General features: G+C 39.4%; 1 protein-coding gene across 2 annotated transcripts in view; it reads left to right on the plus strand.

The window, feature by feature from the left end:
• The first annotated feature begins 4,153 nt into the window (after positions 1-4,153).
• STK38L (serine/threonine kinase 38 like) overlaps positions 4,154-25,566 on the plus strand; it is a 79,210-nt gene continuing 57,797 nt past the window's right edge. Inside the window, exon 1 of one of the 2 annotated variants that reach the window (XM_023209025.1) lies at positions 4,154-4,335. The gene's annotated coding sequence lies outside the window, so the exon portion shown is untranslated. The remainder of the gene's footprint in view (positions 4,336-25,566) is intronic. The other variant, XM_023209024.1, reaches the window with a different exon arrangement.

Genomic DNA, 25,566 nt, shown 5'->3' on the forward strand with positions numbered 1-25,566 from the left:
GTTGCCTGTTGACTCTGATGGTAGTTTCTTTTGCTGTGCAGAAGCTCTTTAGTTTAATTAGATCCCATTTGTCAATTTTGGCTTTTTTGCCATTGCTTTTGGTGTTTTAGACATGAAGTCCTTGCCCATGCCTATGTCCTGAATGGTATTACCTAGGTTTTCTTCTAGGGTTTTTATGGTATTAGGTCTAACATTTAAATCTCTAATCCACCTTGAATTAATCTTCATATAAGGAGTAAGGAAAGGATCCAGTTTCAGCTTTCTACTTATGGCTAGCCAATTTTCCCAGCACCATTTATTAAATAGGGAATCCATTCAGCTTTTTAAAAAGTCTTGGAAACTTTCAATTTTTTTCCATGGTAAAAACTTTACTAGGTTTTCATCAGGAGAGACTTCCAGGAGAACTAAAAAGCACCTATTCTCTCTCCTTTTTAAATTTATTGGCATAACACTGCATATCATAAAGTTTTATGCTCTTTAAAGTCTCCGTATCTGTAGTCGCATCTCCATTACATTGTTACTGTTTGTGTCTTTGTTTTCCCTGGATTAATCTTGTCAAGCTTTTTCCTATTTCCTTTACTTTTCCAAAGAATCAGTTTTTGGTTATTGTCAATTTCAGTCTTTTTTTGTTTTCAAAAAAATTAATTTCTAAATTAATAGTTAATTTCTGCCTTTATCTTTAAAATTATATTTTAAATTATTAATCATAACAAAATTTACATATATTTGAAAAACAGAGGTATATATGGGAATGACTATATATTTGATTTACATTCCTTGGTGGACATAAGGGTCATGGAGGGGCTTCTGCTCTAAGTTTTACATCCTCCTTCTTCCTTTGAATTTATTTTGTTTTCTCTTTCAGGTTTCCTGAGTTGCAATCTTTGTTCATTTGTTTTCATTTTTGTGTTTTCTGTGAAGTGCATTTAAAACAATAAATTAGCCCTCTAAATACTGCTTTGGGTATATCCCACAGTTGCAAAATTGCATAAATGGAAAAGTTGCTTTATTCATCTGGTGGAAGGGTTTTATCAATAGCTGTCCTTCTATTATTATGTACTACTGCCATTTGGCATTCATTTTTATTTACTATGTGGTAGGCATAAGAGAGTAAAAGTAATACCAAAGAGTTCTTCTGATCAACGAGCTAACAATTTCAAATGGTAAAAACAAAAATTAGATAAATTGAGTGCTGAAAAGGTTTTCATCATGATTTTTCTCATCCTTTCTGGCCTACAATTTTAGCCTGTCTGCCTACATTTAGCATAAACTCAAAGAAGAGGGAATAAGTGGAGGAAGGGGATACAAAGTCATATTCAGCTGTAGGCTAATAATGTTAGCAGTGGCCATAGTGTATGTTTATTACCTGAACTTTGATTCTGTATCAGATAGTTGGTGATAAGAGTTTTGGAAGTTCCTACAAATGATCTATTACTTAGGTCAATGGTTCTTAACCTGGGTCTGTGAACCTCAAAGAAAAAAAACATATATATATTATATATATAAAACTATATAGTTATATATATTATATGTTATACAGTTATATAATTTTTTCACTAAATTCAAACTGAAAATTAGCATTTGTTCCATCATAAATGTACGCAGCAAACCACAGGAATATTAGCAATACCTGTGACTTTTCCTCAATAGGAATCACACGTATTTTCTACCCCATTAAAGTTGTTATAGATATCTCAACATATTGTTTATATTACTACAAAATTACTGTAGGTCTTGATCTTATTATTTAATGCATTAATAAAGAGGCAAATATATAACCACTTTAGTTATCTATGGCAGTGTAACATAGTACCCCAAACGTTAGGGGCTTAAAACATCAAATGTTTATTGTCTCACAGTTTCTGTGGGCCAGAAATCTGGGCTTGGCTAGATACTGGGCCTGCTGGCTCAGTATCTGGTTTTACAAGGCTGCAGTCTAGGTGTCAGGTGGGGCTGCAGTCATCTCAAGGCTCAACTGGGAAAGAATCTACTGCCAAGCTTACTCACGTGATTATTGCCAGTATTCAGTTCATCACAGGTTGTTGGACTGGGGGCCTGAATTCCTTGGTGGCTGTTCACTGGGTATCTCTCAGTTCCTTGCCACGTGGGCCTCTCTGTAAGGCAGGTCACAACACAGCAGCTGGCTTCCATGAAAGCGAGCAAGTGAGAGAGCAAGGACAAGCAAGATGGAGCCCAGAATCTTTTTGTTACCTAATCATGGAAATGATATCCCAATCGCTTTTGCTGTATTTCCTTTTCAAGAACTAAGTTACTAGAGAAGGGAATTATAGAAGGCAGGAATACCAGAAGCATAGGATCATTGACAGCCATCTTAGATGTTGCCACTTACCACATAATTATAACACAAACTCACTTTTTAGTATTTTTGGTAACTGTATGTTAACGTTATCAATTTCCTTTGTAACCCTAGGTAGTTTATGCATTTAAGAACACTGTTTTGAGGCCAGGCGCAGTGGCCCAAGCCTGTAATCCCAGCACTTTGGGAGGCCGAGACGGGCGGATCACGAGGTCAGGAGATCGAGACCATCCTGGCTAACACGGTGAAACCCCATCTCTACTAAAAATTACAAAACACTAGCCCAGTGAGGTGGTGGGGGCCTGTAGTCTCAGCTACTCGGGAGGCTGAGGCAGGAGAATGGCGTAAATCCGGGAGGCGGAGCTTGCAGTGAGCTGAGATCCGGCCACTGCACTCCAGCCTGGGCCACAGAGGGAGACTCCGTCTCAAAAAAAAAAAAAAAAAAAAAAAGAACACTGTTTTGAAAAGGGGTCCATAGACCACCAAACTTCTGGTTCATAGCTCTGATTTGTTTCAGCTGAGGTACTTTCAACAATCTCCCAGGGAAATTTGTTTACAATGGTCTCAATTTAGGAAAATTTAGGAACTGGAGGTCAAAGTCTTAGCCTATCTCATATTAACCTAGACTGCTACTCTATACTAGTTCATATTACTTTAGCATGGTGCATTTGAAGACATAAATTTGCTATGGAACAAATCATACACTGTTCTCAATCCTACTGTAGCATTTGAATGGTATGTGTATGCGTGCAGTACAGGGAGAAGGGTGTATAGGCCTCTGTCAAGCTTGTCTGATCACAATTAAACCTCCTATGCTTGTATATGACAGATGTCATTTGGGTTTCAAAATGACCATATAAGTGGAGCTAATCTCCCCCAAAATACACTAATTACCAAACTAGAGCTTTTCCCACTACTGAGCAATGCATGGAAAAGCACCGTGTAAGAAAGAGAAATGATGTAATGCTTCTTTCCTAAGTGTTTTGCTCGTGTCACCTGCTCTTGGGAAACCTAAAGATGACAGGTGGCATTTCTAAGTGATAATTTTTGCAAGCACAGTACCAGCTTCATATATTGTCTCAATAAGCTAAAAGCTAAGGTTATTTTATAAAACCTCCAATACTCATATTGAGGATAAACTTGTCAACAATAATTGGGAGTCATTCTCTTATTTGGCTTTCCCAAAGGCCAGTTTTGTCCCTAGACGCAAATTGCATCAACCTTCCCAAAGTTGTCCCTTTTGGGTTATCCTATAGGGGAGTGCTCTTCTGCACAATTCTCAAATCCTAATGATAAAGCAGGCCAGTACTGTCAGTTATTTTAGATTTTCCAAGAAAACCCAAACAGGTTTTTAATGTATTTTTTGTGGCATTTCCAAATCCTAGTTCCTCTCCAGTCTCTGGAGTCCCCTCATGGTGAAATGGAAGCATTAAGGAATCTGGGTGGCTTCGAGTCCCCACAGCTACCCACTGAGCAATTTAGCTGATTCATCTTTGTTGACCACTGTTTCCCCGTCTGAAAAATGTGTGAATTCTCTCTTTCCATTTCTAACATTCTTTGCATTACATTGTTTGAAAAATTCGGATGACATTTAGAATATGACTAATGTCGCAATACACTAGGCCACCCTCAAGAGAGGCCTGAACAGGTTTTGAGTAAAAACGGCAGTGAGGTGAGGCTGGTGAAAGAAGTGGTCACAGTCAACTACCTCAGAACTAGTCTGGACTTCACCAAGCAGAGATGGGTGGGGCCGGGGAGGGCGGCGTTGACGACAGAAGACTACTTCCGGTAGTGGTGCGTATGACGTCAGGGCGAGTCGGACGGACCCAGCCACCCAGAAGCCAAGGAGGGAGGGCTCGCGAGAGTTCAGGGAGGCCGCCCCGAGATTCCGGCGAGGCCGCGGGTCCCACCTCCCGGGGGCGGGGCGAGGGCGGAGCGGGGAGAAGGGAGCGGACGGGCGCCCGGCCGGCTGCGGTCCGTGCGGAGGCTGAGCCGGCCGCGGGCGCGACCGGAGGCAGGTGAGTTCGCGGATGCGGCGCTCGGCTGGGGGTCCGGGCTCGCCGCGCCAGCCCCAACTCTGCGAGCAGGAGGAGATCTTAGGTGTCTTTGGGTGTCCAGGGAAAGCGGGGCTAATTCCGGGACTGGAAATGTCTCCGGGGAACCTGCGGCGACGGCCTTGGCCCTCTTATTCCCCGGGGTGATACTGGCCCCGTGTGTCCGGAGAGGGAGCCTCGCGCCCGGGAAGGAATCTTTGTCCTTCTCTCTGCTCCTTTCTCCTTCCACACCCCAGCCCCAGAGCACCCCACTCCAGGTCTCCGCCTGGGCTTCATAAACAATAACAAATGTCGCGGATCCTCTCCGGGTAGCCTCAGCGCTCCCGTCCCGTGCCCTCCAGCCTATGTCACCCAGAGCCAGGATCCGAGGCATGGCTCTTCAATTGTGGGGGCTGTTTGTGTACCGTTCCTAAAAACTGATGCGTCAGATTGCCAAACATTTCTCAAGACAGACTCAGGAAAGCCTCCCAGCTCCCAGAAGCCACGGAGTGCTCAAAACCAGTCTTAGAATCTGTCTTTACCATTGCACCCGTAGCCCCTTCCTTTCAAAATCATTTTCTCCCACTCCTTTTTTCACCTTTAGTATCGAGGTCAAACGAGTGGTTATTTGATGTGGGAATAGAAAAGATTATAACCAATTGAATAGGGCACGTTTCACCTTTAAAAAGTTGCCAGGTTGACAGCAAAAGAACAAACTTTATTTTCAAAACCAGTGGCCTTTCCTTTTACTGGTGCTGCTTTTGTTTCGTGGAATAGCTTTTCGGGTTCTAAGTTTGGAGGAATGATATAAAAAGAAATGGAAGGTGGGGGGAGGGCTAGTAGCTCTGGAAGTAGTGGCTTGTCCAAAAGTAGGATGCTGTTGTTTCTCACTTGATAAAATGCAGAACCAACGCTCTTGCCTATTTCACATAACTTGTGGTAAGTTTTGAGAGAGGCCACTTAATCGGAAATGGCCTGACTGTTAGCTTATTTTACCGCTCAAATCTGAAAAAACAGCTTTAAGTGATTTAAGTTCTACCTCTTGATTGTAAGATGGGGATTGATGAGTGAGATCTTTTTTGGCGCTGGGGCTTGCATTTGACCGGTCTCTCTACTTTAAGGCAGGGTCTATTGTACTTAAGCCCCTTTTTGCTTCCTCAGTACAGATTCTTGAAAGTTCTTTGTCTCAGTCATCTGTGTATATAAGGTACTGTAAACCTCTTTGAATTTGGCCTTTCTCTCTGTGCCTCAGGATATGTAAAACAATTAAGTTTATTATACTCTCTCCCCAGTGGCTGAGAGGTATTGTATGTGAATTAGCCACCCTTGTGACTATTTGAGGAGAGAGAAGTTAGTCTAAAATATTATGTTAAATTATGGTATTACATAATTTTATTGCATAAGTTCATCGAACTACTTACATCTGAAAAATCCTGAGGTACAATGAATTAAAAAATGCTTTGGTTTGACCTCACTTAGCTTCATTTTCTCCTTATTAAGATGGCTGATAATGTTTCCCATTTGGTTGGGATGTGTTTAGAATGAGAAGCAAAGTTGGGTGTAGTTTTTGTACTCTTTTGAAAGGCCCTGCCACTGGGAATGAAAAAATTAGACTTAGAAAACCCACATTAAATAGGAGCAGTTCTTCTCTAGCCATTTGCTCTTGAGTTTGTTTTAAAATAAATCAAAGAATAGAGACTAAGATGATTTGTGCCAACAAATAGATGTCCTTGTCAGTTTTTATGCTGCAAACTTGATTTCTAAAGGTAGGACACTAAGAACAAAGGAAAAATTGGACTTTCTAAAAAATGATAACAAAGCAATGGACTCAGTTCAGCTCTTTGCTTTCAGAAAAGTTCTGTTCTCTTAAATATAAGGAGAGCATCATTGTGTTAGTGAAATTGAATAATGCCCTTTCGAAAGTGCCTCCCCAGTGATCCAGGATAAGTTGGAGGCTTTTTTTGGTGTGTGTGACACTTTTTGTTAAGAGAGAAAGAGAGCACAAATCAGAGCCAGAAAGACTTGCATCTCAATGTATTGTTAAAATGCTTTTATTTTATGTAAATAGTGTAGGGTGAATCAAACAAGCATATTGTCATCTAGCATCCTTAGGATTACATTAAAATCAGCAGATGGGCAAGTTATGATTAGGTTAGACTTGACATGTGCAGAAATTATGCTACTGTATTTTTATATTAAAAGCACCATGGTCTTTTTGAATGAAATAATGAAAGCAAGCTTTTGAGACATAACTTTTTTTAAAAATTAAAAATATATCTTTGGTTAATAGTTTAAAAACATGAAGCGTATCCTCCTCTTATTCCCCCCAAGATTTTTAAGTCTTAAGAAAGTATTTAGCAAGGTATGACCAGTACTTAAGTGCACTGGTTGCATAAGCCTTCTGTCTCCAGGTAAAGGTTTGCTAATTGACAGGGTATTATTGTTCAGAATCTTTAGAGGGAAAGAAATCAAAGGCAGCAGTGAACAGTGTTTGCTGCTCTGTACTCTCGGACGAACTGTGGTTGCTGTCTTCAAGGAGATGTGATCCAGTGGGAGAGAAATGTACCTACCCAAACAAATACCGTAGAAAATGTATTTTATGAGGACCCAAGGAGGGAGGGATTAAATGCTACTAGACCAATTAAGGAAGACTGAAATAGGAAAAGGCGTTTCTGTGGATGATTTAAGTGATCTAGTCATATGATAATGATGATAAGTAAATATATAATGCTGCTTCCTGCTACACCCTTTACATGTACTACTTACTTTCCTGGCTTTAATCCTCACAATAACTGTATGGAGTAGGTATTTTTATTTTTCCCGTTTTGCAGATGAAGTAACTGTGGTACTAAGGTTAGATAGCTACTGAGTGGTAGGACCAGGATTCTGACCCAGGCATTCTGTCTTGTACCCTATGGCGTGCTTAACTGCATATTTTCTCTCCCATTCATGATGGTCTTCCTCAGGTCTGTAGTTTCAAAAACTTGACTTGGGAAGTACATTCTTCTGACATCTAAATTTTGGGGTCAGTTTTCTAGAAACAGTTCCAAAATAATGAACATCCAAGTAAATGAGTTATTTTTGACATGTTATTTTAATCCATTTTTGGAAGTTATTCGTGGTGCAAATTAAATATAACTATTGAGTGGGACTTTTTAATAATTTTGACTTATTACCTGTAAGTATTCATAAGGACTTAGAAGTGAGAAGTTATTCCATATTAACTCTTTTGCTTAGTGGAATGTTTGAGTCATTGTATATTTTGTCCTGTAATTATTTTTTTTTTAAAGACAGAGCCTCACTATCTTGCCCAGGCTGGACTTGAACTTCTGGGTTCAAATGATCTTCTTGCCCCCTAAGTAACAGGTACTATAGGCCTGAGCCACTGTGCTTGGCTTTGTTCTGTAATTTTTTTTTTTTTTTTTTTTTTAGACAGAGTCTTGGTCTTTTAGGCTGGAGTGCAGTAGTGTGATCATGGCTCATTGCAATCTCTGCCTCCCAGGCTCAAGCGATCCTCCCACCTCAGCCTCCTGAGTAGCTCAGACTACAGGTGTGCACAAGCATTCCCAACTGAGTTTTAAATTATTTGTAGAGACAGGGTTTCATTATGTTGCCCAGGCTGGTCTCAAACTCCTTGGCTCAAGTGATTCTGCTGCCTCGGCTTCCCGAATGTTGGGATTACAGGTGTGAGCCATTGTGCCCAGCCCTATTCTGTAATGTTTTAAACCACTTGGCACTGGATAGTTTTGGGGTTGAATTATGAAGTTGAAGTTTAATTAATGATTGAATGTTGGTCTCAGCCCTTTTAGTTTATTTGCATGAATAGCTATGCTTATAATGGCAGAAACAGGGTGAATAGAGTGTTGTACATGTATAAAATGAGAGAAGTTCCATCACTGATACTTTCTGTTGGGGCAACTTTGACAGTTCTTTGGGATTGTGAAATAAAAGGTGCTACAGAAGTGAGCAGTATCTTGTGTAGGCCTACTCAGTACTGTAAATGTCCACCTGATTTTATTTGCGAAGTTTTGGGAATAGTCCATATTTGTCGTTTAAGAATTGGAATCATAAATGCAATTGGAATTAAAGGTTAGAAAAAAAGTGTATCTAGGCAGGGAATACAGTAGGTGAGCAGTGGGAGAGGTATTGCCTACCTTTTCCTAACTGTCCAGCAGGATCCAGACTCTTCAGCTTCTTTGTCAGTGCCCGCAGTTGACCGTACTCATAGTTTAAGTACAGCTCCAGAGTCACAGTCTCTGTGAACGAATACAAGTATTCTCTACTTGACTCAATGGGGTAGGTTCTAGAAGACACCTGTACTAGGACAGTTGATGGTTGATGAGCTGAAAACGTAATGGGAAAAGTAGCAGAACTAAAGCCAAGATTTAAAGCATGTGTATTTGTGTAATTGAAATAAGACAAAGATGGCAAAACAAATTGTAAAAGTTTTTTTTTTAAAACAGGTCTTAAATTAGTAGTGATGGTATATCATTTCCATTTACTATGCCCTGATTGGCAGATCTTTAGCCCATCACTTCATGGAGATACTTAGATGTTGACTTCGCTTTGTTATAAAAAGTTTACAAGTTTTTCTAAGTACAGGTGGGTTTGGAAGGTTGTCTTAGTAAAAAGGTGTGTGAGTTGTTCTATCAAAAGGAAACCAGTCATACTGTTACCTCCTTGCTAATACAAATTTTGGGGTCATCTTCTCCCACCAGGAATAGTTAGTCTGCATTGAAAATCCACGGAGGCAGGTAGCCTGCCTCTTAGATGAGCTCTGCACAGGTCTTAGGGAAGACCTTAACAGTTATAGGTCATGTGGTGACCTGATCATTCACTGTCGTATTGTACAAATTCAGACAGGCTTGGAGCCTTGGCAGTTGTCTGTGGTTTGTGATGATAACACTTATGCTTAGCATCTATTTATTTATTTATTTATTTATTTATTTATTTATTTTTGAGACAGAGTTTCACTCTTGTTGCCAAGGCTGGAGTGCAGTGCACAATTTCGGCTCACTGCAGCCTCCACCTCCTGGGTTCAAGTGATTCTTCTGCCTCAGCCTCCCAAGTAGCTGGGATTACAGGCATGCGCCACCATGCCCAGCTAAGTTTTGTGTTTTTAGTAGAGATGAGGGTTCACCATGTTGGTCAGGCTGGTCTCGAACTCCAGACCTCAGATCATCCACCCTCCTTGGCCTCCCAGAGTGCTGGGATTACAAGTGTGTGTCACTGCGCCTGGCCTATGCTTACCTTTTAAATTCTTAACAAGCTCCTTGCCTTCCCCTAAATTAACACCTAATCAGTTGGTAACCCAAATTGTTGATTCTCTGACCATTTATACAGAAGGCTTCCTGTTTTCCTTGCCTTTTGCTGATTCTCATTGATTCCATAGGTATAGAATTTCTACGTTATAATATATGTTTCTGATCCCATATGCACAGATAACATCCATTGTTTTCTTACCTCTTTGAGTTATTTACTATCTCTACAGCTGATTCAGGAGATTTTATTCCTCTTTTTCCTGATTCCTGGGACACTTTTACTGCTTTTGCAGTTCCTGAATAGGTTGGAGTTAATAATGTTTAACATCACAAATCAACCACAAATACAAGACACCCAGAATAAAGAACAAGATGGCAGAAACTAACATGAGAGCATGATAGCTAATACCATGTATTTTTGGCATTTGGGGTTGCTGTGCCTTTGCTGTAGAGTGTAGCTTTCGTTCTGTTATGAATGTTTTAAAAACTGAGTTTGGGACAGAGAAGCCTCTGTACACATTAATGAGCACTTTTCAGGGGCCTAGTTCTTCCGTTACTATTCAGCTTTTATGAATACAGTTATTGCTCTTCTGCTTTTATGATCTGGAGATTTTGACTACATTTCTCTTGATTCCTCACCAATTCTAAGGACACAGTAAGTAATCTGTACATTTAATATGAAGAAAACTTTGTGTAATTTATATTTCTTAAACTTTGTCTCCCAGTGGTAATATATAGATTTAGCTCTCCGAATATCATCTTCCCCTCTTAAATGTTCTTGATTCCTTTTTCTTCCGAATGTCACCCATTGGGGAACAGGTCTAATAATTTTGTCAATGCCAGTAACCACTTACCACTTACTATGCAGCAGACATAGTGCTAAGTACTTCGTATATATTATCTCATTTAATCCTTACAGCAATCCTGTGAGTTATTATCTCTACCTACAAATGAGGACACTGGAGCTCAGAGAGGTGAAGTGACTTGCCCAGGGTCACACAGGTAGATTGTAAGTGGTAGAGTTAGAAGTTGATTCTTCAAATCAGGTTTGCTTTCTCTTATATTGCGTTATTTTACTACAAAAACTTCTCCTTTCCTCTTTAATTTACCTCCCTCTTCTAGTCCCACCCCAAGTTTTCTTTCTTCTCTTTTCTCCCCTACTTTTTTGGTAATTTCCCCTTTAGGAGTTATTTGCAGTTTTGTATGTCAGACATAAATTCTCTTGGGAAAAGATGCAGAAATAATTATATTCTGATTTCTTATAGAGAGGGATTTGCTCTTAGCACTTATTTTAAGAATAATACCAGGAGCCTTTTTATTTATATTACACTTTATAGTTTTATGAAGCATTTTTACACATTTCCTTACTTAAGCCTCATACCAATCACGTGGTATAGGCAGTGAGGGTATGACTATTACACCTATTTTCAGGTAAAGAGAGGAACTCACTTTAAGTGACTTGTCTGAGATCTCAAAATAAGAGACAGAGCCTGAATTTAAACTTTCAACTCTAATATAAACACTTTATTTAACACACTGGTCTTCCTTGTAGAGTAAAAGCTACTACAGGCAAATTGTTCACCAAGGGCTACAAAATTAGTTGATGAGACAAGGTTTTTGCCCTCAGTGATTACAGTGCTGAACTAAATGATATAATCAAATGTTCTGACTTCATTTAAGCCAATTAGGAGTGGGTAAATATCATTATAGCATGGCATTTTCTAAAGTTTTAAGCCTTGAGCTTTGTTTTGTTTTGTGAGAATTGAGAAGCTGGAATTTTAGTTCTGCATTTTAAATCATGAAATGTTAAAGTCCTTAATTCTTAAGTTATTGTCTATCTCATTGTGTACTCAACTGCTTACATTCTAACTGAAACAATTATGATAAAGGAATAGGGTGAAGGGAGGACAGACATAAACAGTGAAATTAAGGAATTGGGAATCCTAACAAGGGCTTGCTGAGGTATCTTATGGTAGCACTTTTGTAGAAAATTGAATATGATCCTTAAAAGAATGCATAAGCTGCAAGTACTATTCACTTCTGGAAAGTGATAATATTTGAAAGCTCAGACAGCTTATTTAATGATCCATTTTTGACATACTATCTTGTACTAGTGTCTTGTTTTATTAAATTTTACCAGCAGTGTTCATTTTTACTTAGTTAGGCCTCTACCCACTGACCTGCTCCCATTGTGGAAACCCCACACCATTTGCCCCTTATGGCTTTTCTGTATTTGGCAGCTGAGGCTGGTTGCTCAGTTTATTGTAGTACTAGGGAGTTGCCCTTTATTGTGTTTTTTACAGCAGCGATCCATTTCATTTGGACGTTTTTCGGATCTGGTTGAGGATGTTCTCCATATGTCGACTCTTATCTGGCCAAACAGAATAGACTTTTTCTATTTTTGTGGCTAGAGTGGAAAATTTTAGGACTGAATTGCATGTATATGACCCATTGATATTCTTAATACTGGCAAATCCTAGAGGAATTACAGACTCATAATATTTTAGTGAGGTTAATCATCATAATGCATTATTTATCAGCTATTTGCAGGGCACTGTGTTAGGTACCATGGCAAACTAGAGACAAATAGATGTCTGGCCCTCCATTTAGAAAAGTTCAATCCAGTAAGACGTATAACGTATGGGTACAAATAACTGTAATTCAAACAGAAAGTGATAACGGAGTAACAGGGTACTGAGGGAGCAAAGGAAAGAGAGATTGCTTCTGGCTAGAGAGATTAGGAAAGCTTCCTATATGAAGTGAAATATGAATTGACCCTTTCAGAGTGAAGGGCATGCCGGGCAGAGGGATTAGCATAAATTGGGTGTATCTGCACAGCACCTGGTAAATTCTGTTAATTATCTACTCTTTCTGCCCTACTGGATTTGAACCCATTGAACTTAGAGAACTGATGTTTTCCAGCTTTTCATTCTCTACTTCATCACCTGCTCAACCTGGTACATTTACTTAGAGTTGTAAGTGGCAGTAGTGAATTCAAGGAAAGAGGGACCAGAAATGGGAAGACCAGTGAAGAGACAAATTTAAATAATCTAGGTGATAATAATGAAGTTCTAAACTAGGTGAGATTGGGAAGGAGAGACTTACATGGATGTGTCTCTCCTTTCTGGTGAAAGAACCTAGGGAGTTCTTTCACTGTGAATTGTACATAAAGTACACACCGTGTGCCAGGAGATACGGAAAGGGAAAGACACAGTGCTCCCTCAGAAGCCGGGCAGGTGACTGGAGAGCTACATTCACAGGGGTAGAAATAGCTGCAGTCAGGCATAGCAGCTGTCATGAAAGAGCAGTGAGAGGCCCACCTAAGGGAGAGGGGCACCTACTTGGGATAGTGAGAGAAGCTTTCCAAGGATGTGTGAGTGTTTGAGCGTAGACTTGAAGGGTGAGGAGGAGTTTTTCAGGCCAAGAAGCCTTAGGCAGGTATTATCACATAGTGATATAAGACACTGAAGCATATTAGGGAGCCCCAGGAACCGGAATTGTTGCCATGATGCTGGACAGGATCAATGAACTTTTTATTTGCTGTGTATTTATGTTTATGCAGCGTTAACACTCTGAGCTTTTGTAAGAAAGTGTTTCTGTTGCCTCTGGTAGCCTATTGGAAGCACCTCTTCTGTGCTTCCCCCTCGCAACCTGGAGTGCAGTGCTGCTGATAAATTGTCCCTTGCTTCCATTTTGTGAAATTAAACAGAAAAAGTAAAGATACCATCAGCTAGAGAGATAAAGAGAAAAGTAAATCCACTGAAATCCTTTTCTTTGTTGAGGCCTAGAACCACCAAGGTTGTTGTATAAACAGAATGCTGCATCAAAGCACAGCTTCAAGAGCACTTGACTTGAGGGAGGGGATTGTGGTGGGGACATGATTATTCACCTTTCCCGTAGGGTTTTATGGAACTTTAAAAAATTTCCCAAGACTGTAATACCTAATACTGAAGTCCTTTTATTTTAGCTCTAGCCTTGATTCTTTTCCTTTTCTCTACTCTAAGCCTTATTATTTTTAAAAAATAACACAGTTTAATAACTAACATGACCCTAAACTTCAGATGGCGTCAAACATCATCTCTGGTCTTCCTCTATCCTTGTTTGGTCATTCAGAGACCTGTACCTGCAAATCGTGATTATAAACTTTGTATGTAATCTACATTGGTTTGCTAGAGCTAAAAAGCACTACAGGTTTCTTTTTTACATAGATTTACTTTCTACAGTGGTTATTTTTTTTTTCTGTCCTGTGAATTGGGCCACTGAAACAGAATATAAAGTCATTTTCTAAGGACAACCAAAAAGTTAATGGTAGTCTCTAATTCAAATTATATCCATTGTATTTCTAGGCCAGGGGTGGGCAGCTGTGTTGGCTTTAGTGCCATTACTGGTAGTACTAAAAGATTATGGGCACTCTCAGGAGGAAAGTGAAAGGAACAGGAGGAGAAAAAGCAGGCTTGCGGGGTGGTGGGAGAGGCATAAAGAGCGGGCAGGAGAAAAAGTACATATGGCTAAAAGAGGTCAAGTATCTCTCACACCTGTTCCAGGTACCACTTAGTGGGACCAGTGCCATATTTAAGGATTAAGTTGAACTCCCAGCAGTACTGTCTGAAAATACTCTGGTTGTATTTTTATGCCAAAAATGGCAGTTTGTTTTAATCAAACATTTCTGGATTTAATTTTTAAAATTGTGTATGGACCTGTGTCTCTCTATTTTTAGAATTGAGCAGAAAAGGAGACAGAAATCAGCATACTTTAAATATCAATGAAAATTATAGGCACATTTCTGAAATGTAGTTAAAGCTTTAATATCTAAATCCATAGATTAGCCCCATTGTATAGCCCAATTCAGGCACAAGGTGGCAGAAAGTAAAGGGATGAATAGCTGAGAACATGTGTTTGAATTTTTACTGTAGTAAAACTGCATTTTCATACTAACCAGGAGTGTAACTGGACCCACAGAAGGAAAAATAGGGTTAAGAAATTAGAGCCTGTGCTTTCCTGTTCAAGTAAACCAAGTACTCTCTCCCTTTCAGAAAACATTATCAAACAGCAAAAAATTTGTTTTTTAGAACTTACACAACGTATTGGACTGACAAAGCCAAAAACAAAAATACTTATGATTTTAGCTTTTCTGTAATAGTGGTGAAAAGTTATTTCTGATTGTAAGAAATACTGTATTGAATTGAAGTTTTTGATTGATTTTCAGAGTTGAAAGATGCATTAGAGGTCATGTAGTCCAACTCCGTTGTGAATTCCCTGTACATCATCTCCAACAAGTGGATGTGTAGTCTTTGCCTAAATGTTTAAGTTCCTTGCCTAAAGACAGGGAACTTAACAGATCACAAGATAGCTAACTTTCATTCCCTTAAATGGTTAATGTGCTCTTTTGTCCCCAGTCCTCTTCTCACTCCCTGCACTGTGAGTGTGGGTGATCTCATATGCTCTGATAATCTTCAATAACTGCTCTGCAATGATGACTTCCAAACCGGTTTATCTTGCTCAGGTCCCCCTCCTGAGCTTGACACCCCATTGTCCATCTGTCTTCTAGATATCGCCACCTTTGGTGTGTTCCATGGATAACTTGGATTCTGCTAGCCCAGAGCTGACTTTATCTTCTCCCTTCCCAGAACCATTCCTGTGCTCCTTAGCTTTCTCAGTGCATGGCGTTGTTCTCTATTTGGTTCTTAAGCTGCAAACCCAGAAATCACCCTTGACTCGTTCTTCTTGTTTATGACTGACATCTAGTCATTTTTTAGGTCTTCCTTAACTACGTCTTGAATTCTGCCTTTGCTCCTCCTCCAGTGCCAGAATATTCATTCAGGTGCCCAATGATTGAACTAGCCATCTTTCCCTGCTACCAGTCTTACCTTCTTTTGGTCCATCTTCCATGTGGCTGCCTCAAGGACTGTCCTAAACTTGAATCTGGTTATGTAACTTTCATCCTTAAAATTTCTGGTGACTCCCCATGGCTTCTTCCAGGCTCCTTAGTGTGACACATGAATTCCTTTTTAGTTTTCCAGCCTTACCTTCCATCACTCCCCTACTCATCTCTCAAACCACACTGAACCACTAGCTTTCTCTTACCTTTGGTCTCACACACGACTTTGTGGAATGCCCTTTCCTATACATTTTGGGTAATTCCTGTGCTTGCTTTGGTATTCTGCTTAGGCATCTCTTTCAGGGAGGCCTACCTCTTACCTCCAGCAGGGTTAGGTGCCTCTCCTAGGTTTTCTGACAGTGTCTAGTATGTATTTCTTTCATGTTTTTTAAATATCCAAACTACAGTAAGAGGTAATAATGTTGGGCATTGACTGTGTGTCAAAACTTATTGAGCATTTGCTCTGTGCCAGGCATAGGACAGTGCTAACGGGAAAGTGTTTCCTTATATAATTTTCAATTGGTTCTCATCGCAGAATTAGAGATAATTTTTTTTTTTGGTGGGGGGGGCAGAGTCTTGCTCTGTCGCCCAGGCTGGAGTGCAGTGGCTGGATCTTAGCTCACTGCAAGCTCTGCCTCCTGGGTTTATGCCATTCTCCTGCCTCAGCCTCCTGAGTAGCTGGGACTACAGGCGCCTGCCACCATGCCCAGCTAGATTTTTGTTTGTTTTTTTTAGTAGAGACGGGGTTTCACCGTGTTAGCCAGGATGGTCTCAATCTCCTGACCTTGTGATCCGCCCGTCTTGGCCTCCCAAAGTGCTGGGATTACAGGCTTGAGCCACCACCGCACCCGGCCTCTAGAGATAATTTTATGTCACTGCAAGAGTAATGTTTGAAGATGGCTGTCTTACATCTTCTCTCTCTCAGGCTAAGTATCTTCATTGAATTTGTTCAAATATGGATTTCAGACCTTTTGCCTTCCTGGTCACTGCCATCCATGTGTTTTATTTAGTTTTCTCTCTTAAAGTATGTGGTTCCATTTTACATCAAATACAGTTGTCATAAAGAAATGTAGGGCTTCTCGGATGGGTAGAAGCTGGATATGGATGGTCATATTTAAGGTATAGACCTCACTTATTTAGGTCCTTAGCTGTGAACATTTTTCTGAACATTTTCCAGAAGTCATCAGAATTATGGGAATTTACTTATATTTAGCAAGTGATGGAGAGACTGACTTAAAACCAAGAATGCCAGTTAGTGAATGTATTAGTATAACTGTGCATGGAATGGAAGCTTATAGTTGGGTGAGCACACTCTCATCACTATAGGAGAATCTACAGGGGAAGCCAGCCCTTCTAATGAAATGGGTAATCTTAATGGGGAGTGTCACTAAGCCAGGATAACCCGATGGAGAGTCTTTATAAGGATGCAGCTGTCCAGCGCCGCTCTGGGGATATGGTCAGTGTGCTTTCACCTCAGACAGTGTTGGGGGCACATAGGCAAAGTCTTCCTTGTTAAACTCCTGCTCTCCCCACTACCCCAGATTAATATAACCTCCTTCTGTCAACATAGTTGACAAGGTTTCAGCTTTCTTAATTCACATTCCAATCCTGCCTCCCAGAAACTACACCCTACTTTCTTTTGACCAGACTTGGGTATCCCCAGCCTTTTCAGTTACATGTTTTCTTGGAATTACTGATGGTTATGGCTAAATTCCATCACTCTATTTGATTCAGGCTGGTATTACTCCCAGAGGATGACTTAATTTTCAAATTATGAGGACATTTATTTTGCCCTTCGTATGACTATAGGGCATCACTAAGTATTGAATAACTTCTCCAGATATGAGCCAACTAGTACAATGTAGAGTATGGCATTCAGCTTCCTTGTGCATGACTTTATTTATATGTGTGTGCCAACTCAGCCTAAGATTAAGACTGGATAAATTTTAGAGGCAGCCATTCCACACTTTAATTTATGTCAAGCTTTTTTTTTGAAGTGGAGTCTTCCTCTGTTGCCCAGGCTGGAGTGCAGTGGCACAGTTTCAGCTCACTGCAACCTCTGCCTCCTGGGTTCATCTGGTTCTCCTGCCTCAGCCTCCTGCGTTGCTGGGATTACAGGTGTGTGTCATCACACCCAGCTAATTTTTACATTTTTGGTAGAGACGGGGTTTCACCATGTTAGCCAGACTGATCTCGAACTCCTGACCTCAAGTGATCCACCCACCTCTGCCTCCCAAAGTGTTGGGATTATAGGCATGAGCCACCATGCCCAGCCTATGTCAAACTTTTATTTGACAAAATTCTTTAGTTCTTTTTTTTTTTAATGTAATTTTAAAAATATTTTAATAGAGATGGGATTTCACTATATTGCCCAGGCTGGTCTTGAACTCCTGCCTCTGCCTTCCAAGGTGCTGGGCTAGTTGCCTTTTTGTGTGTGTATTTTGAGACGGAGTCTCACTTTGTCACCCAGGCTAGAGTGCAGTGGCATGATCTCGGCTCACTGCAACTAACTTCCACCTCCCAGGTTCAAGTGATTCTCCTGTCTCAGCCTCCCAAGTAGCTGGGATTACAGGCACCTGCTTCCATGCCCAGCTAAGTTTTGTATTTTTAGTAGAGATGGGGTTTCACCATGTTGGCCGGGCTGGTCTCGAACTCCTGACCTCAGGTGATCTATCTGCCCGCCTCAGCCTCCCAAAGTGTTGGGATTACAGGCATGAGCCCCCGCGCCCGGCCTAGTTGCTTTTTTATGTATACAACAGTTTTCACTATTTATATTTAGCATTTGATTTTTTTAACCCAAATATAATTCTTTACATTTTCTCTTTTAAATTTTATTTGTTAAAGTTAATATTCTGTTAAAATTGTTTTAGATCTGACTCTGTTCTCTTTTGTTTCATTATTCTCTCCAGGTTCTGGTCATCCCTACATTTTGAAAAGGATGTTGGGAAAAGTTTTGTCCAGATCATTGGTAACACTATTGGCCAAGCCCAGTGAATACTGCAGAACTTATTTATGAGCATTCTGAGTTTTGTTGTTTAGTTGGTTTTGTGTACATGTTACTCAGCCCATCTCTCTTTTCGTCTCAGAAAGAATTGGAGAGTGGAGCTTGTTAAATACCTTTCAGATAATCACATAGATTTGTCTTATAGCTTTGCCAACAAAAGAAATAAAGTTACTTGGCAAGACTTATTCTTCCTGAACCCACCCTGATTCTCGGTGACCGCCCATCTTTGTCTGTTCAGAACTGTTTTATAATCTGTTCTAGGATTTTCTTCGGGCTGAATGATAAACACAGAGTTAATCTTTTGCCATGTTCATATTCTTTTGTTATGTTTGTGTTTTGTCCTCACTCTGAAAGATGGAGTACTTTGTCTCCTGTCTTAACCTCTTTGGTCTTCCTTACTTGTTAAAGAGTTATTGTAGCATTCAGCAAAATTCTCATGCAGGCTCACAGTACACAACTGGTCAAGTCAGATTTGCAGTGTGTCGGGGGCAGGTCTTTCATGGCCACTTCACGTGTCACGGGCATCAGTTCTTTCATCCCAACACGCCAGTTTTTGCTGTCGTTCTCCTAGACTAAGAAGAGAGGCAGGGCTCGAGTGATGGACACTGGACTGGAAGTTCTCTTTATAAAATAGGCGTCATACCTACCTCTTCCAGGTGGAAATATGTAAAAGGTCTTTGTAAACTGTGAGGGGGTATTCGAGTGTAGAATTTTAAAAAAGCAAAATAGAAGTGAAGGGTTTCTTTCCCTTTTTTTCTTTCCTGTCATGTATTAACTACACCATTTACTTTAACCAACATATTCAGCCTTTTGTGTATACCAGGCCTTTTGTAAACTTTCTCTTCCAGATATAAATTCAAAAGTCCCTTTTGTAGCCCTTAATGATTTTCTTAAGTTCAGCTCATTGTGGACATTTTACTTCCTGATACCATCCTGTGTTTCTTTTATAGGCATCCATGTTATGTGTCCCTCCTTTCTTTTTCTGTGTCTTTGAAAATCTGAGTTCATTGAAGAGCTCTTTGTGCAACCAGTCTTTTCAGAATCTTCCCATTTTCTGTCATGAATATCCTTTGCAGTTTATAGCCAGAACTCTGTTGCTTATACCAATTTTTAATCTTTTGGTTGTGACTAGAAGAAAGGATAGGAGCAATACTGGTTTTATGTCAGTCTCTGCATCACTTGTTTGGTTATACAAGTCCCCCACCACCACCACCACCATGTTTTTCTGACTCATTCTCTTTCTTTGTCTCTTTTTTTATCTTTCTTTTCTAGATTCTTCTTGTGATATAACTTTAAGAGTTATTCTAAAGCTCACAAGTTTCAGTCTGGTATTTTATCAGATCATGTGTAGATATAGAACATTTCCCTTGTTATTCTTTTAAATTCATTTTCAATTTATAATTTACTTCCAGCAGAACTTAAAATGACACTGTCTTCAGGGCAGTAATCATGTGTACCTTCTTTTGTATTTTTCTCATAACACCTAGTCAAATATAGGTTATTTATATAAGAGAGCATTTAGTGAAAGGGAGCCTAATAAGTGCGAGTTCTTACGGGGATACTCAGGAGTAATCCAAAGTCCTTACTGTCTTTGCAGGGTTTTACATGTTCTTGCCCCTGTCACCTCTCTGAACTCTTGCTTACCACTCCCCCTCACTCTGTCTGTGCCATACTGAACTCCTTGCTATTTCTTACACCATACCTCTGCTTCAGGGCCTTTGCACTTACTGTACACGCTGTGTGGTACCCTCCTTCCTCCAGATTTCTAAATCATTCTTTTTCATCTCATTCAAACCTCCTTCTCAATGAAACTTCTTCTGATGACCTCATTTAAAATTTTAATACCTCTCCCAGCCCCTATACTTTCTATCCATCCCCTTACCCCACTGGAATATAAGATCTGTAAGGGCTGGTATTTTGTGTCACTTGTATTTTTATAAGGTGCCAGGAACAGTATCTGACACATAGTGGATGCTCAGTAAATATTTGTTGAATTAATTAATCAAGGCCAGTTTAACTAGACTTCTGTTCTTGAGAGCTTCCTAAAGCAGATGACTCATCTTTCTTTTTTGAGTCTCAGGCAGGATTTACTTTTCTTTTCTCTGAACATTTTGTAATTTTTGTTGCCTAATTGTGTCCCATGTTTCCATTCCCAGCTATTGTAACAAACTTGAAAATTCCATGGTAAATTGAACTCCCATTTCCCAGTACTTCCATTTATCATCGAATTTCTTCCCAGTGGTCACATTCATGTCCAGAATATTTCTTTTCATATTTGAGAGGTGGAAGGGTTAGCAAGGCATTTATCAGAGACGTTGCTTTTAGCTATGGGAGAATTCTAGCGGATATCCCAAAAGTTGAAGTCCCCATCACAGCCTATTTGTGTCAGCCTCAGTCTCTAGAACACCAGCAATTCTTTATGCTTCTACTTTCCTTGCTTTTGCCCTATTCTAGTGTGGAGTCCTATTTCGTCAAATCTCAGTGATGCTTAATGGTATCATATTAACTTACTTGTAAATTGTCAGTTTTCTTTCTTCGTTTAATACCCATATTCTGGGCTTGGGTTTCCACAGACCTGAGACCACATTGTTGCTAACACCTCTCCCATTTGTTTTTCTGCAACAAATAATTGACGCAAGCATTCCCATTATTTTCAGTTTTCTTTTTCAGAGCATGCCCAGCCAGCTTCTTTCATTGTTACAGTAATATCTGAACTTTATCTCTCTCTTCTTCCATGATCAGCTTAAGGTTTACTTGATCAGTTAATCAAAATTACATAGTGATTAGAAAAAGCTCTAGATCCATCCACCATTTTAACTGTGTGACCTGAACAAATTTCTTAAGTTCTTCTCTAAATTTGTTTTCGTATCTGTAAAATGGGGAGTGGGGAGCAGTAATGCCTGCTTCTTACGTCATTAATCTTTGCTTTCAGAATTGAGTGATATGAAGATGATGATGATAAACTTTTATGTAGGGTTTACTGTTTGTCAGATGTTGTCTTAAATGCCTTACATATTATTAACTAATACAGTATATGTAGTATACAGTTCTGTTTATTAGCATATGCATGGCACGTAGAAGCAGTCAGTAAAGTTTTTATTAGCAGCAGCAGCAGCAGCACATCTCTGGGTAAACACTCTTTTCTTAGTTTTTTGCAAGGTATACTTCCTCACCAGCAAAAAGTCTGTTACAGATGATTGTATACTATAGTATGAACCAGACATTTGTGTACCATTTGTACCATTTTTGACACTATTCGTTTGCTGGAAGAAACCACAGGAATCTCACAATAGTCCCTTCTCCTAAAGGATTAGAGCCCAGACAATAATAATGCTATTATTGAGAAGCCAGTCATTACACACTGAAACTGAATACAAATTATGTCTTTAAATTTAAAGTAAAATTTCAACTTTTAAAAATAGAAATGTTATTGAAAATTGGTTTTTATAATTTACATTTGGTAAATTCCATATATTTTCACTGGTTCAGTACAAAATGTTTAAGTCAAAATACCTCTTGAGAAAGCACTATAGAAATTTTGCTAGGTATTAAGGTTAAAAATCCTCAAACATTACATTTTCCATGGCAGAAAACTCATAAAACCATTGAGTAGTTGATTTCTGAAATGTTTCTTAATTTTAGAATAATATGGGTAAACAGCCAGGTGCAGTGGCTCACGCCTGTAATCCTAGTGACTCAGGAGGCTGAGGTGGGAGGATCACTTGAGGCCAGGAGTTTAAGGCTTCAGTGAACTATGTTGGCACCACTGCACTCCAGCCTGGGTGATAGACTGGGACTCTGTCTCTAATTTAAAAAATAAATAAATAAAAAAAGAAGGAATAATATGGGTAAATGTATTTAAAGTACATTAAGAATAAAACAAAATATTTGTTATATGTAGACTTTGAGGTATTTTTTGTTTGTTTGTTTCTTTCGTTTGTTTGGTTTTTTTTTTTTTCGAGATAGTGTCTTACTCTGTTGCCCAGGCTGGAACGCAATGGTAGGATCCCAGCTCACTGCAACCTCTGCCTCCCGGGTTCAAGCGATTCTCCCATCTCAGCCTCCCGAGTAGCTGGGATTACGGGCATGCACCACCACACCTGGCTAATTTTTGTGTTTTTAGTAGAGATGGGGTTTCGCCATGTTGGCCAGGCTGGTCTCGAGCTCCTGACCTCAGGTGACCCCCCCCACCTCGGCTTCCCAAAATTCTGGGATTACAGGTGTGAGTCACTGTGCCTGGCCAAGACTGTTTTGATAGAACACTTTGTGTCTCTCTCACCTTGTATTTAGAAAAGTTAGAAAGTAAAGGATCATGTATATAGAAAGCTTTTTGAAGACTCTTAAGTTCATAAATATGAGGCACTACGACTATGCATATGAAAATATTTCCTATCAGTTGTCAGTTACCACCTCTTATAGTGGCATGGAACCTCTTGAGTTAAACCAAGGCTCAGTGAGATTTGGTGATTTAGGTAGTGTCATTTTATGAACAAGCAGGACTCTGCTCAGGTCTTTTATTATACTTCCCTTTGACGTTCACTCCAGTTAAAGAACTCTTTCAGAAGACCTCATGCCTGTTCTCATGGAGATTCGAGGGTGTTTGAGTCCTTCCTTATTATCCCCTTGGAAGATGCTTTAAGAACTCCGGTGGTGAATCCCAAGAACTCTGTCTCCATTATCCCTGGTATGGAGCATCTCATCACTCCAATGTTATCCCTAAAGGGCCTTCCTAGTAATGTGCTTAAAGAGTCTCCTTTTATGTCCTTTAGGATGGAGCCTGACTTGCCCAAATTGCTATGTACATGTTAAAGAGAGGTTGAAACTGAAGTTGGTCGTTTCTCACTGGATCAGTCAACAAGATTTCAGTACTTTCTGTGTGCTCTGCATCATTCTGAGTACTTTGGGGGACAGAATAAGGCGTGGCTCCTGCCTTCAAGGAGTATGGAATTTAATAGAAGATGAGAATGTACATGACTGTAAATCTATCTACATGAGAGTGCCTAATGGTGAGATTCCTAATAAATGCAAGACAGGTTCTGAAAACATGAAACATAAATGAGGTTGAAGAAATTGTGAAAAGTTTAGCAGAGGAGGAATAATTTGTCAGGTTCTTTAAATACAAATAAAGGGGAAAGGAAGGGCCATTTTTAAATTTAGATATTCCAAGGGTTAGTGGTGAGGTTGATTATGTTATGTCTTCTCGCTGATGAGGGAGGAGACTGGCAAATAGTGGAAAATAAAGTTAAATAGCTAGGGTGGGGTCAAATTATGGGTTTTAATAAAAACCAGGCATAGAAATTTAGATTGGGGTGGTAGAAAAAGGAAGACTTTAAAAGTTTTTGAGCCAATGAATGACATCATACAAGTTCTGTATAAAGAGCAGTGATTTCAGGATGGGAGAGAATGGCACCAGGAAGACCCACTTGAATGCTGGTAAGTAATGTTACTAACAGTGCCATTAGTAACATTAATGCTACTAGGGCCTGGACTGATATGCTGATGGAAGTGAGAATAAAGAATAAGGTGGGATGAAAGAGATTTTGACAAGAGTTTTTTAATGAACCTGAAATGGGAAAGGGAGAGATTAATTAAGCCTGCTTCCCAAACTTTCTGACTGGAAGAGAGGTTCATGCCATGGACAGCCATGGGGTTGCTAGAAAATTAGCTGTGGGGAAAAAATTATGCATTTGCCTTTGGGCATAATGAAATGCAATTGGCCCTCCATATTCATGGGTTCTGCATCCACTGATTCAAACAACTGTGGAACAAAATTGTCAGAAAAAACAATACAACAATAAAAAATGATACAAATAAAAAACAACACGTATGTATACCGACTATTTACATAGCATTTACATCATATTAAGTATTATAAGTAATCTAGAGGTGATTTAAAGTATATAGGAGTATGTGTGTACGTTATATGCAAATACTACACTATTTAATATCAGTAACTTGAGCATCCGTGGATTTTGGTACACATGGGGGATCTTGGAACCAAGTCCCCATGCATATCAAAGGACGACTGGATGAGTTATCTGTAAAATGTTTTGGTTGAATCGTTTAGAAGACAGCTAGAAATATAAGACTGGCTGTTGGATGAAAAAAACATAGGACTAGAAAATTCAGGTATGCTAGTCTTTTTGAGTATTGCTTAAAGCCATGGGAAAAGAGCTCTCTGAGTTCCAAGACAGATGCAGAGACTGGCATTCATGCACAGCTTCTAACAGATAAATCTGAAGAGTTCTTAGTATGCATGTTGACTGAAATTACTTTAGAAGTAATTTTTCTCCTGGTGATAAAAGGCATGTAAGGCTATTTTAGGAAACCGAAAAATGCAAAAAGGTATGAAGAAAAAGAAAAAATAATCATTAATAGTACTTTAGTAAACAAGATTTGTCTAAAGATACGACTTTCCTTCTACTTGTTTTTTTATGCATATAAAGGGATAGGAAATATGTGTGTATGTATGTGTGTGTATAGGATCATGCACTATATATAGCTTGCTTTTTTTTCCTATGTCATGAATTATGGCTTGCAAGTGCTATTCTTAAAGGGCTGCATTATTTTTCATTATTTGGATTTATCATTATTTAATTGGAGTTCTATTATTGAACATTTAGATTGCTCCCAAAAGTTTTTGCTTTTATTAATATATTATAATAAACTTCTGTGAAACACATACTCTTCCCTGCTACTTAGATATGACTTCTGTAAGCAGAGACCTCTGTATCCTCAGAACCTAGAAGGTTACCTGGACATAGTAGTTGCTTAATTAAAAAAAATTATTGATTGAATGAAAGAAGACTATTAAATGTTCAGGTCCTCTTTTTTTATTCTGATTCCTTGTGTATCCAGGGGCCTCTTATTTGGCTGCATGTATGAGTTTGGCTGTAATGAAAGTATTGGCTGTGTATGACCGTAAACAGGCATTCCTATTTCTATCATTTGTCATTCTGTATTAATGCGTCTATATCCTGATTTCTGTTGAAGCATGGTTAATTTTGTTTGCTTCTAAGCAATGCAGCTACCCTGTTGATGCTGATAAAAATAAATTTCTGAACCTATACGAC

This window comes from Piliocolobus tephrosceles, chromosome 10 (assembly GCF_002776525.5).
Source record: "Piliocolobus tephrosceles isolate RC106 chromosome 10, ASM277652v3, whole genome shotgun sequence".
NCBI classification, from domain to species: Eukaryota; Metazoa; Chordata; class Mammalia; order Primates; family Cercopithecidae; genus Piliocolobus; species Piliocolobus tephrosceles.